At 43.5% G+C, this 13,251-nt stretch overlaps 1 protein-coding gene across 1 annotated transcript in view; it reads left to right on the top strand.

The window, feature by feature from the left end:
* Nucleotides 1-6,002: 6,002 nt before the first annotated feature.
* Ttll4 (tubulin tyrosine ligase like 4) overlaps nucleotides 6,003-13,251 on the top strand; it is a 35,840-nt gene continuing 28,591 nt past the window's right edge. Inside the window, exon 1 of the mRNA XM_052192438.1 lies at nucleotides 6,003-6,246. The gene's annotated coding sequence lies outside the window, so the exon portion shown is untranslated. The remainder of the gene's footprint in view (nucleotides 6,247-13,251) is intronic.

Genomic DNA, 13,251 nt, shown 5'->3' with positions numbered 1-13,251 from the left:
CTGAAAAGCTTCTAGAAGCCACAGGACAGTGTCAATAGGACAAAACAGCAGTCCAGAGAATGGGAAAATATGTTCATCAACTCTACATCTGATATTGGGCTGATATTCAAAACATATAAAGAACTCAAGAGGTGGGCACACGCCTTTAATCCCAGCACTTGGGAGGCAGAGGCAGGTGGATTTCTGAGTTCAAGGCCAGCCTGGTCTACAGAGTGAGTTCCAGGATAGCCTAGGGCAACACAGAGAAACCCTTTCTCAAAAAAATCAAACAAACAAACAAAACCAAAAACAAACAGAAAACCCGCCAACAACAACAACAACAAAAGAACTCAAGAAACTACACATCAACAAACTAAATAATTCAACTGAAAAATGTGCTACAGATCTAAACAGAGAATTTTCAAAATAGAAATCTCAAGTAATGGAGAGATACTTAAAAGAAATATTATTATTATTCTTAATGTGGGGCTCAAACTCCTAGAATCAAGTATCTTCTAGCCTTGGTTTCTTGAGCAGGCGTGTGCCTTCATTCCTGGCTTAACTTGCACATGTAATTATCATACAGAACAGCAGGTTTCCCTATGGCATTTTCATAGGTACTTTGTTCCGGTTGCTCTCTCTGCTGTTCTCTTCCACGCCACCCCCTGTGGCCTTCCATCCCCAGAGTCAGCTTTCTGCTTTCATGTCTCATGTGTGCCGTTACCCTTCCCATCTCCTCCTTAAACCTTGCTTTTTGGGGGTTCCTAGAGTAGTTAGCAGTCTCTAAAGCAGTGGTTCTCAACCGGTGGGCCTTGACCCCTTTAGGGGTCAAACTGAACTTTTTAGAAAGATTGCCTATTAGATATTCTGCATATCAGCAATTTACATGACAGTTCACAACAGTAGTAAAATTACTACAGTTATCAACCATAATTACAACTGATAGTTAAAGTTATCAATGAAAGTAATTTTATGGTTGTGGGTCACCACAATATGAGTGGTTAGCACTGAAGTAATAGGAAGCGTGAGAACCACTGCTCTACGGGAACAAAACTGATAGGCTGAATGCATGCATCAAAAAGGACTTATACACTGGCTCACACAATATGCTCTGGGTAGTCCAACAATGCCTGCCTCACAAGAGAGAGCTTGAAATTTTGTAGATTTTTAGTCATGAGGCAGGATGTCTCAGCAGTCCCAGTCAGGCGTAGCGATCTGGAAGATTCCTGCAGTCTATGTTGGAAGCCTGCGTAGCTGGTTTTAATATCAGTAAGAGAGGGTAGTATCAGGATAGATGAACTTTTCAGTAAGAGCAGAGAGGAGCAGAAAAAGGCAAAGTGTCCTTCTTCCTTGGCCTTTTCTCTGAGCTGCCCACATTCAGGAAGATCTTCATGATTCAAGTAATCTGATCAAGAAAGTTTCTTATGGGCCTGCACAGGAACTTCTAGTTTAAGTTTCCTGATTCTTGTTGACAACCAAGCTTAGCCATCACACCAGTCGCTGATCACCTAAGCTTACTGTCACTCTCATATAAATACACGCACATACAAACCAGAAGCCAGTGCCACATATCACAGCAAACACAGAAAGCCTAATTTATAGTGTAATTTTATCACACCAACATCCAAAGCACATTTTCTTTTGCTCGTTTGCGTCTTTTCTCCTTTTTCTTTCTTTTGAAGGTGTGGGTGTGGTTCAAGACAGGGCTTCTCCATGTAGCCCTGGTTTTCCTAATACTCACTTTGTAGACCAGGCCTCAAATTGCAAGAGATCTGCCTGTCTCTGCCTCCTAAGTGATAGGATTAAAGACGTGTGCCACCACACCAGCTCAAAGTACATTCTATTGACATGATTTATATGTTGATGCTGCCCTTGATCAACCATCAAGTATTTGGTGTGAATTTTTTGTTTGTTTGTTTTTTGGATTTTGGTTTTTTTGAGACAGGGTTTCTCTGTATAGCCCTGGCTGTCCTGGAACTCATTGTGTAGACCAGGCTGGCCTCGAACTCAGAAATCTGCCTGCCTCTGCTTCCCAGAGTGCTGGGATTACAGGTGTGTGCCACCACTGCCCAGAGGTGTGATTTTATTTTTAAGACATGGTCTCATTATGTTGCTCTAGTCAGCAGGGAACTTGCCATATATTCCAAGTTGCCCTGAGACAATCTTTTCACCTCAGCCTCCCATGTGCTGGGATTGCAGGCAGACAACCCTACATCTTACTTTGTTTATCAGATGTCTCCACTATAAAACAACTTTTTGCCCATCCCTTCTTCAGAATGGAGTGTCTCCATACATAGATTTCTTCACAACAGATTTCTCCTTTCTGCTATGATACCAAGTGATTCCATGGACACATGGCTACTTGGATGAGGAAGTAGTATTGCTTTATTCGTTAATTTGTTTTCAGCTTTGTTGGGATCTCTTTCAATTAACTCCAGAGACATACTTCTTCCTACCACTGTGGAGGGCATGTGTGCATGGGGCTGTATACAAGGCTTCTTTCTCTGATGACAAGAGGCTTCATTTTTGTAGTGACTATTCATGGTTGTCAACTTGACTATATCTGGAATGAAGTACAATCCAGAATTGGAAGGCTCGCCTGTGATCCTAATCTGGAGGCTGGAAGATACAAGTTTCTGGACCTGGATCTTGGCTTGGAGATCTTGAAGCACAATGGCCATGAATTCCAGAAGATTAAGACAGGGAGATCTCAGAGTTCAAGGTCATCTGGGACAAAGTAAGTCCCAGATCAATGCTTGGTGGCACACACCTTTAATCTGGGCCACACCTAACTGCTGGAGACCTATATAAGGACATTGGAAGAAGGAATATTCACTCTTTCTTCTTTGCCTGCTTGCCTTGTGGGACTGCGCAACTGCTAGATCCTCAGACTTCAATCCACAGCTGCTGCTGACCATTGTTGGGGAGTTAGACTTAAGACTGTAAGTCATCAAAATATTCCCTTACTAGAGACTAAACTAAATTCTGTGACTTTGGAGAACCCTGACTAATACAAGGCTCAGGTGTTTTCTGCTGGAGTCTAGAGTCATTCTCTTCTCCAAAGAGGTTCCCTTTTCATCTAAAATGTATTAGAAACTATAACCTAGACAATTGTGCTTCTTACTACAATTACTAAGGTGTGTTTTCTGTAGGTATTGGGATTTCCTGCTGTATTTATGTATGTATGTATGTATGTATGTATGTATGTATGTATGTATTGAAGCAGAGACTCATAATGTAGTTCTAGATGATCTGAATGTAAGTCTCTATTTAGACCAGGGTGGCCTCTGGAGCACTGGGATTAAAAGTGCATGTCACCATGACCAGCTGCTTGTTTGTTTTTGTGATGGGGATTGAATCCAAAACCTTACGCATACTCTAGGAAAACATTCTACCACTGAGCTGTATATCCCTTGACTTTCCTACAGCACTTTATTTGTTTATTTTCATTTCTATTCATGTACATGTTTATGTACAGAGTGTGGGGAAGCTTCCTACATCACTTTGAATCTTCGACTTTGAGATAGGGTCTGTCACTGAACCTAAAGCCTACCAATAAGCTGGATGGACTGGCAGGAGGTTGAAGGGATACTCCTGTCTCTGCCTTCCAAGCACTGGGATTACAGGCCTGTGTAAACGTATCTTTTATTCTTCTGTAAAAACTGTCCAAGTTTTTCTTGAACTCAGAAATCCACCTGCCTCTGCCTCCCAAGTGCTGGGATTAAAGGCGTGTGCCCACCTCTTGAGTTCTTTATATGTTTTGAATATCAGCCCAATATCAGATGTAGAGTTGATGAACATATTTTCCCATTCTCTGGCTCCAAGGCTTACTGCCTCCATCTGCTAACCTAGGCCGAGTCTTGGAAGCTTGTTGCCTCTGTACAATTTGACATAGGCCTAGAATGTTTTCAGCCTCTGAGACTTACTGCTGAATAAGCTCACCCCTTCCTAGTCCTAGATCTTTCTGATCTCTGGCTGGCTGGTCAACTCAGCTGTGCTGGCTCAAAACCCCTTTCCAAGATGACTGATTCAATTTGGCTCCTCTCAGCCTTTGACCCTTTGCTCTGCTTGGCCTCAAACTGACTATCTACTTTAGTCTCCTTCTCATTTTCTGTCTCATTCTGTCTCCACGGGTGTCTAGCTGGTGGTCTTTTCACAGCCTGTCTAACATTGTCCAGTAAGTCTGCCTCTCTCTTCTTTTTTCCATACTGCTCCCTTAAGTAGCTTCCTTTTATTCTCCTTTCTTGTGAGAGTTGAGCATACCCCATTCAGTCAAATTTTTCTCTTTGTGAAGTTTCTTCTTTCCACCATATGAGTCCCGAGGACCAAACTTAGATCTTCAGGCCTGCTGGCAAGCACCTTTGTCTGCTGAGTGAGTCATTTTGCTGACCTCTTCTATCTTATCACCTAAACATTTCTCTCCTTTTAGAAAAAAATGTGTGTGTGTTGGGGGGGGACAGGTGGTTCTGTCCATGTGACTGCAGGTGCCCTTGGCCATCAGAGGAGAGTGTCAGATCCCTTGGAGCTGGAGTTAACAGCAGTTGGGTGCCAGACCACACAAGGGTTCTTGGAATGGAACTCAGGAACTCTGGAAGAGCCATGTACTCTTAACCACAGGGCTTTTTCTTTAGCTCCAGCTCTCCTATTTTGTCTAAGAAAGTTCACTTTATACTGTGCATTGGCTCAAATTCTGAATTTATCTGATTCTATAGTATTATACAATTGTTTTCCTCTATATCCTGTATACTAAAGTTGGAGCCAATGCTTGGTTAGATTCAGCTTTTAAATTCTGTTAAAAAGTAAAGTTATGCTGGGCAGTGGTGGCACACACCTTTAATCCCAGCAATTGGGAGGTAGAGGCAGGCGGATTTCTGAGTTTGAGGCCAGCCTAGTCTACAGAGTGGGTTCCAGGACAGCCAGGGCTACACAGAGAAACCCTGTCTCAAAAAATCAAACAAACAAACAAAAAACCCAAAACCAAACTAAACCCAAAATGTAACTTATGTAAAAAAAAGCCACACTTTCTCATCAGGAGACAAACTAGATAATTGCCCTAGATTTTCTTATCTAAATTTTTGTTTGTTTTGTTTTGTTTTGTTTTTGGAGGCAGGGTTTCTCTGTGTAGCCCTGGCTGTCCTGGAACTCACTCTGTAGACCAGGCTGGCCTTGAACTCCGAAATCTGCCTGCCTCTATCTGCCTGCCTCTGCCTCCCAAGTGCTGGGATTAAAGGCTTGCGCCACCTCTGCCTGGCTTCCTGATCTAAAATTGATAAGTAATCCTTTCATAGTTCAACATCCGTGAATGAATGCTGCCTAAGTATTTTTGCTATGGTTCAAATTGTTTTCACCAGGCTAATTTTTCTCTGTGTAGCCCTAGCTGTCCTAAACTCACTCGGTAGACCAGGCTGCCCTCATATTCAGGGATCCACCTGCTTCAGCCTAAGGAATGGTGTGATTAAAGGAGTGTACAACCGGTGCCCAGGCCTCATCAAAGTTAGTTTTATCATTGATTATCCTAGCTTGTTTGAGAAAGATCCTTTTGCCATCCAGCTGTCTTTATAGTTCTTTAAATTCAATTCGTTCAGCGACATCTGAAACAGGCAGATCTATTCTGCGTGGAGAGATGAAAGGACTCACACTTAGGTAAAGTTCTCACTTGAAGCCCATAAAGCTGGTAAGTTGTAGTTATGTCTTGCTTTGTCTTGTCCCGTTGAATTTAGGGAAAGGTGAGTGGGAGAGAGTTAAAGTGCCTTGAGTCGTCTCCTCTTACCTGTCTCAAACTCATAGAATTTTAGTGGAAATTCTTTAATAGAGTCTGGGCGCGGCATGGTCAGAGTCCATAGTGGTTAGGTAGAATGAATCGTGGATTCCCAGAACGGAGCCTTTACTTGCAGGACTTCAATTCCCAGAATTCTGCTCGTAGAATTCCACCGTGTCGACAAGTTTGCGCGTGCGCAAATTTCTTGCACTTTCTTTTCCCCCCCTCCCCGATTTAAAATCCCTCCCCCTCCCCTCCCCCCCATTCTCTAGGCAGCACTAGGACTCGGATTCGGCGCGCTTGCCTCGGGCCCTCCCCCGCCCATCCCTTTCTGGCCTTAGGTCTGTCCGCTGGGGGCGCGCTCTGTGCGGGGCTGAAAGCGGCGGAGCGTGGGTCGCGTGGCGGAGCTTGGTTGCTAGGGACACCTGAGGTCGCCCGCTCGCCCAGCAGGCGCAGCGAAGAAGCGGCGCAGAGCCGGCGTCCAGTCGCGGTGAAGCAGGGTACCCTAGGTGAGTGTGGCCTCAGAGCTGCCGTCGGACCTCTGCCGGCCGTTCCCGCGTGCCTGGGCCCCAGCCCTTGGCACGGGCCCCCAACCCCGCTTCCGGTTCGCCACCTTGCCTTTCTCCGGTGAGGCCGAGGCCGCGGCCTCTTCCCGGGCCCTCTCCCGAGTCCTCCTCGGCAGCATCCACGCGGGGAGAACTTCGTTAGCTTCTCCGCGGGCCGCCCGAGCCCCACAGCCTACTCGGTCTTGGTTTCAGCGTGTCCTCTTTCCCGCCGCGCTGCGGTTTAAATTCTGGCTTGGGTTGAAATCCAGGCTCTTTTCAAGGCCTGCTTTTCCCCGACGCCACTCTGGAGTTATCCCACTTTGAGTTATCCATACACACTTCTTACATTTCAGAGTCTATCAGAAGCTGAGATCCCGATTTAACTCACTTATCCAGCCATTTTTTTCATTTAATCATTTACAGTTTTTATAAACATCGACAAATAGGTAACGAGCGAAGCCACTCTGTAAGGTTCCTAGGGAGGGTACATTGTTGAGCAAGACAGACGTGTTTTCGAGAGTTTACAGAACGAGAGAATTTAAATCAAGAAAGCACTTGCCATATTGCTGTATGTGCTGTGATATAAGTTAAGCGCTTAACCGAGGTTTGTTTGGAAAAATACGTCACCTCACCTCCAGTCTTTACATTCCGGTTCTGAATCTTGGAAATGTTTTAATCAGCATTTGAAACCCTTCCTTTATGGAGTCATTTTGGATATTTCAAGTCCCAGTGTCAGCGCTTGTTGATTTGGCCAATCAGCAGTAATCTGGAGGAATCTTTGAAAGAAGGTACCGTCTGATCCCTTGCTTTGAGTTGTTGCAATACTGAGATTATTTGCATAAAAACTATTCCCTTTGTTGTCGGGAACTACCTACTTACTGATTGGACTCTAAGCCAGGCGGTCAAAGTTATCAAATATTCTCTGGGAGTGAAGAAGGGGGAAGATATTCAAGTTACAATGTAGCTTTGGAAAAGATACAGCATGGCCTGAAAAAGAGTGCAGGGCTCACTTGTGTTGCTTGGGAGCCATTCTGTGGGCTAGGCCCTGATAACAGGGCCCAGGACTTCACTTTAAGTTTGAATGAGTATTTCCTGACTTGTAGTTTCCAAGTGACTTTTTTTTTTTTGAGACAGGATTTCTCTGTGTAGCCCTGACTGTCATTCTGTAGATCTTGAACTCAGAGATCCATCTGCCTCTGCCTTCCCTGCCCTTTCTATCTTTAAGGTACTAGGGAATGAACCTTTTGAGTTATACATGCTAGACAGTCAATCACTACCACCAAATTATAGTCTCAGGCCTGGAAGGCTTTTGTGGACCATGGAATTTGAAAACTTATTTTAAGTAAAACTTGAGCAAAAGTATCTACATAAAGTTCGTTTGCTTTCTTCCTTTCTTCCTTCCTTTCTTTCTTCCTCCCTCCTCCCCTCCTCCCCTCTTTTTTCTTGTGTGTTTTGTTTTTCTAGGCAGGTTTTTCTCTGTGTAGCCCTAGCTGACTCAAGAGCTCCTCCTGTCTCTGTCTCTGCCTCTGCCTTCTGAATGTTGGGATTAAAGCTGTGTGTTACCACCTCCCAGCTATGATTACTTTTTTGTTTGGTTTTTGAGACAGACTCTATGTAGTCCTAGCTGTTTCTTTGTTTTGTTTTTGTCTTTTTTTTTTTTTTTTTGGTTTTTTTTTTTTTTTTTTTTTTTTTTTTTTTTTTGGTTTTTCCAGGGTTTCTCTGTAGCCCTGGCTGTCCTGGAACTCACTCTGTAGACCAGGCTGGCCTCGAACTCAAGAAATCCGCCTGCCTCTGCCTCCCAAGTGCTGGGATTAAAGGCGTGCACCACCCACTGCCCCCGGTGTCCTAGCTGCTTCTTAGTCCGGTTTGGAATACACAATTTTAAGAATTCTTAGGGAAAGAGATGAGTATATTTTATGTGAAGATAAAAAAGCAGGAAAATAGCATCAGGTTTGTGTTTAAGAGTACAGGAGGGGTGGTGGGTAGGCTGGTCAAGAAATGTTTCAGAGTCAGGCGGTGGTGGCACACGCCTTTAATCCCAGCATTTCAGAGGCTGAGGCAGAGGCAGGAGGATTTCTGAGTTCAAGGCCAGCCTGGTCCAGGACAGCCAGGGCTACACAGAAAAACCCTGTCTTGAAAAACAAAACAAAAACAAACAAAAAAAAAAAAATCAGACTAGAGCCAAGTGATAGACTCTAGAGATGATACAGTTTAGGGTTCTTGATTGGTTCATTTTCTCTGCCAGTTAAAGAATTAAAGTCAGGAAAAATCTAAAGCACAACAGATGTAGCAGCAGAGAAGTCTCAAGCATCACAAAAAGAACACCAGTTAAAGGAAGACATTTATTGAGGTTGAGAAATACAGGAAAAAATACACCCTCTACAAAACAGAGGCCTTGCCTTTACTCCACCTGTGTGTGCCTCTCCAGTGCTGGGATTACAGGCTTGTTCAAATATTACACAGTACTGATTTTTTTAATGTAGAAGGTATATCTCAAGGAACTGAAATATTACTCCATTTGGGAAAAATTAATAGAGATATTAATAAAACATTATGTTTAGTATAAATATGTTTTTTTTTAAAGATTATTATATGTAAGTACACTGTAGCTGTCTTCAGACACACCAGAAGAGGGCATCAGATCTCATTACAGGTGGTTATGAGCCACCCTGTGGTTGCTGGGATTTGTACTCAGGACCTTTGGAAGAGCAGTCAGTGCTCTTAACCACTGAGCCATCTCTCTAGCTTCCATAAATATTTTTTAAATGAAAATGTTTTTGAGAAGAATAGAATTGGATGTGGTTTTTATTGTATATTAAGAGAAGATAACTGGATTTTCATATTTCTGCATTCACTCTATTTTGATATGTTCATTTTTGAGTTAAGATTTAGGGGCTGGAGTGGTTAAGAGTGCTGGCTGTTCTTGCAGAAAACCAAACTCACTGCTGTTCAGACTTCTTCTGGCTTCTTTGGGCATTGCATTCTGTTGCGCACAGACGTACATGCAGACAAAATACTTATATACGTAAAACAACAGAAATATTAAAAAGAAGATAATTTAGCCTTAGATGGTTAGAAAAGGGCCTAAGACAGTCAAGGAGTTTGTGGGTGCTGTGCTTTGGTATTGTGAAAAAGCAGGATCAGCTTACCTGGTAGAGCTTTGTTATTTGATTGTTTAGAGTTAAGGTTTCACTGGGTAGCCCAGACTTTTCTAGAATTTTTGTTTGTTTGTTTGTTTGTTTTGATTTTTGGTTTTTTTTTTTGAGACAGGGTTTCTCTGTGTAGCCCTGGCTGTCCTGGAACTCATTCTGTAGACCAGGCTGGCCTTGAACTCAGAAATCCGCCTGCCTCTGCCTCCCAGAGTGCTGGGATTACAGGCGTGCGCCACCACCGCCCGGCCTCAGATTTTTCTAGAATTTTAAGATTTTTCTGCATCATTCTCACCAGTGTGGGATTACCACAGGTGTATACCACCATGCCGGTAGGCTTGTTGGTATTCCTTACTCCATGACATCATGTGGTAGGCACTGACTGAGTTAAACAGCTTTTCTAAATGCTGTCAGTGCTTTGTTATACAATTAAAAAAATATATTTGAGGGTAGGCACGATGTTACCATTAGGTCCATTAATCCTAGCATTTGGGAGGCAGGGACAAGAGGGCTATACATTTGAGGTCAACCTGTACTACATAGCAAGACTTTGCCTGATGACACCTAAGTGGGCCATTGAGGTGACTCATCAGCTAATGGCACTTGCTGCCAAACCTCATGACCTAAGTCCAGTCTATGGAACCACATAATGGAGAGAAGAATCATGAGGGTTTATCCTCTGGCCTCCACCATGATACTGTGACACTCCCACGAACTCAAATGGATAAGTGAATGTTAAAGTTTTATATTAAGTAAAATAAGTACTTAATATTTGTATCAGCATTACAATTTCTAGAAAAGCAGTCACTCTTTGAGTGGCAGATACTGTTTTTGCCAAAATTTCGATTTTCCCTTGAAAGTTCAAATTTTCTCATTGGCAACAAATACTGTCAGCTGTTTTACTTGGAGTGGCAGGCTTTACTTTGTCTCACTTTCCAGACATGTTTGCCAGATACCAAAGTCTGAAGGACTTCATCACTTGCGTCCTCTTTTCTTTTGAGTAAATGTGGTGTTCCGCAGAACAACCTGACCGTTGGTTCACACCGGTGCTTTGCCCTGAGACAGGCCTTTATGGAGCGTTCTTAGTGTTTTGTTTCATTTGAGATGAGGGTCTCTAGTCCAAGCTGTCCTGGATCTCACCATGTGGTTGGGAATAACACTGAACTGTGTCTCTCTCCCTTGGAAGTGCTAAGGCCACTGGGCTCCACTAGTATGTCTTGCACGCATGTTTCCTCATCCACCCAGGTGCTGGGATTGAAACTAGAGTTTGCGTCTTGCTGGGAAAGCGCTGTATGAGAGCTAGACCCTCAGGCCCTACCTCTCATTTGTCACACAGGAATTTTATTCGTGGTATGCAGTAAAATTGGCATTCTTTTACTGTGTGGCCAGTTAAAACATCCTGTGGAAGGATGGAAGCTGCCGTTGTCTTAAGTTGGGCCCGCTTGCCAGTGGCTTTCTTCAGTGATATTTTTCTTACACCACCCATGGAAACAATCAGCACAGTGAAAAGGGCCCATGCCCTTTATTTCTGGTATACAAACAGTTGTGACCTAGCACAACCTGAAAGAGTCTCAGGGTCTCCTCATGTTCTGTGAACCACTCTTTGAGAAACTCTGTTCACCCAAGGAAGGAGGTGCCTGTGAAAGCTGATAAAAATCAGCTTCAGAAGAGCTGGTCATAGAAAGCTTTTACTGGTTTCACTTGTCAGATTCTAAGAAGGCCCAAGAGTAGTGTTACCCTCTCTGGTCTGGCTGTTACAACCTTTATCTTTCTTGGTTTACTCTTTCAGTTTGTCTTGCTGTATTGTGCCCCTCCAAACTGTCTGAGATTTCACCTTCCCTTTCTTTAAAGCTAGAGTTTGCCCTTCCTCTGTGTATCTTTCAGAAATTCATTTGCCCAGGCCTAAAGAGATGGCTCAGTGGCTAAAAGCTTATAACTTTAAGTGCAGAGGACCTGCCTCCACTTCCCAGCTCCCATATTGGGCGGCTCACAGTTGCCTATAACTTCAGCTCCAGGGGTCTCCAAAGGTACCTGCATTGATGTGCACATTCTCAAACTCATACCTAACACATAAATGCAATGAGAAATAAAAATAAATCCACAAACATTAAATTTATTGCTTTTCCAAGTTACTTTAGGGAGCTAGAGCTTAGGATTTATCTTGTCAGCGGAAGTGGGTCTGATCCCTGTCCGTCCAGTTGTGTCCCATTAGGTGATTCCATCAGGGACCTTGTATATAAATGATGAGCCATTTCTAGTGTCCCAGATTTCCCAGCTGACCTACAGAAACATAGATGGAGGAGGTAAAGGAAACTGCAGATCTCAGTGCCACATCCAAGAGAGTGATTTAATCAGTGTGTAATGAATAATTCCTTTCTATAGAAAGAAATGGTGCTTGTCTAAGTTTAGCTGGGACTGGCCCCTAGAGAGCTGATTTGAGACAGCATAGCTTCTTTGCCATAGGAAACAGGGCAAGTATCCCTGCAGATTGTACAGAACAAAATGTCTGAGTGTCTGAGAGAAAGAATGAAAATATGATTTGGGATTGAACCTATGGCTTCACAAATGCCAGGCAACTAACTCTTCTACTCTAGGCTGCATCCCAGCACTAATTTTTATTTGGAGGTAGTCTTTCACTAAGTTGCCCACCTTGGCTTTGAATTTACCTGTAACTCCTGTAAGCCTTGAAGCCATTATCATCCTTGAGTAGGATTACAGGTGTGCGCTATCAGGCCTGGCAGACTCAGCAGTCTGGCTTTAAGCTATATTTTAAAAAGAGCACTGTGAGCCATGGGGGATGAGGACAACAGGGCGGGTGGACATAGGACAGAACTGGGAAGGTATAGCTCAGATGGTAAGTGAGGACATGGCTTTGAGTTCTCAAAACCCATGTAACAACTGGATGGTTAGTACAAGCATCTGTAATCCCAGTGCTCCTATGAGGAGATAGGACAGAGACAAGATACTTAGAAAGTCATGGGCCAGCTAGCATGGTATATGTAGTAGACAAACAGACACTGCCTTAAATGGGAGGGTGTGAGGCCCAGCACCTGAGGTTGTCCTCTCCCCTCATGTGACTACTATGGCACATGCACTTGAATGCACACACACTAACACCAAAAAAAAGTTTGTAAGGAGGCTGAGTATAGAAGTAGAATTCAGCTGGTGACATGATGGTGGCTTTATTAAGGTAAATGGAGATGGGGAAGAGTAGACTTAAGAAACTACTTTGAAGTTGGAAACACTTGGTGATGGACTGACTGGAAGAGGGGTCAGCAGAGGTCAGGATGAAATCCTTGTTGCTCATTTCCAGGCTGTCTGTCCCTGGGCCACAGACCTCCCTTTCCTCTAGATACTTCAAAAATGCTTCATTCACCATGTAGTTAGCCTCATGCCTCAGCTTCAAGAATGCTGAAATTACATGCCATTGTCACCACATGGTTTGGATGGCTTCGTTCTAGTGTCATTGGCTCTCTTGTCCTTCAGTATAACTTGCCTAAAGGCTAACAGTCCCATCTACTTTCAAAAAGATTACAAGGTAAGTCATTCCCTCTTGAGTGGCAGTGGTTATAGAAACCCTTGAACTCCCCTTTCAGTTTCCTGCTTTTCTTTTTAAACATTGTGGGTACTTATAAAAGTGTGGTAGCTTTGTTACACATTTCTTTTTTTAAACATCTATTTATTTTATGTATATGAGTACACTGTAGCTGTCCTGATGGTTGTGAGCCATCATGTAGTTGCTGGGAATTTGAATTCAGGACCTCTGCTCCCTCCGGCTTGGCCCTGCTCATTCCAGCTTAAAGATTTATTTATTGTTATA

This window comes from Apodemus sylvaticus, chromosome 9 (assembly GCF_947179515.1).
Source record: "Apodemus sylvaticus chromosome 9, mApoSyl1.1, whole genome shotgun sequence".
NCBI classification, from domain to species: domain Eukaryota; kingdom Metazoa; phylum Chordata; class Mammalia; order Rodentia; family Muridae; genus Apodemus; species Apodemus sylvaticus.
This window is presented reverse-complemented; position numbering and strand designations above follow the sequence as displayed.